Below are 573 nucleotides of genomic sequence, written 5' to 3' on the forward strand. Positions count from 1 at the left end.
ACTTCAGCAGAATTAGAACTCAGAAAGTGAGGACGGATGAAATGCCACGAAGTATTTTGCACTGAGTGATAACGGTTCTGTCAGCTCACTGCTTTAATAGTAATAATAATAATTATTATTTCAAATTTTTGCCACAAGGGCAGCTTGGTGGGGGTCTGGATGAGTCAATTACATTGACCCCCCCCCCAGTGTTCAGCTGGTACTTATTTTATCAACCTCGAAAGGATGAAAGGCAAAGTCAACCTTGGTGGAATTTGAACTCAGAAACGTAGCAACGGGCCAAATACTGCTAAGCATTTTGTCCAGCATGCTTACAATTCTTCCAGCTCATCACCTTAATAATAGTAATAATAATGATAATAATGGTGATGATGATAATCCTTTCTATTATAGGCACAAGGCCTGGAATTTGTTAGGAGGAGGAAAGTCAATTACATTGACCCTAGAATTTGACTGGTACTCAATTTATCGACCCTAAGGGGATGAAATGCAAAGTTGACCTCAGCGGAATTTGAACTCAGAACAAAGTGGCAGATGAAATACACTAAGCAGTTCGTCCAGCATGCAAACAAT

Source organism: Octopus bimaculoides, chromosome 3, assembly GCF_001194135.2.
Source record: "Octopus bimaculoides isolate UCB-OBI-ISO-001 chromosome 3, ASM119413v2, whole genome shotgun sequence".
NCBI lineage: Eukaryota > Metazoa > Mollusca > Cephalopoda > Octopoda > Octopodidae > Octopus > Octopus bimaculoides.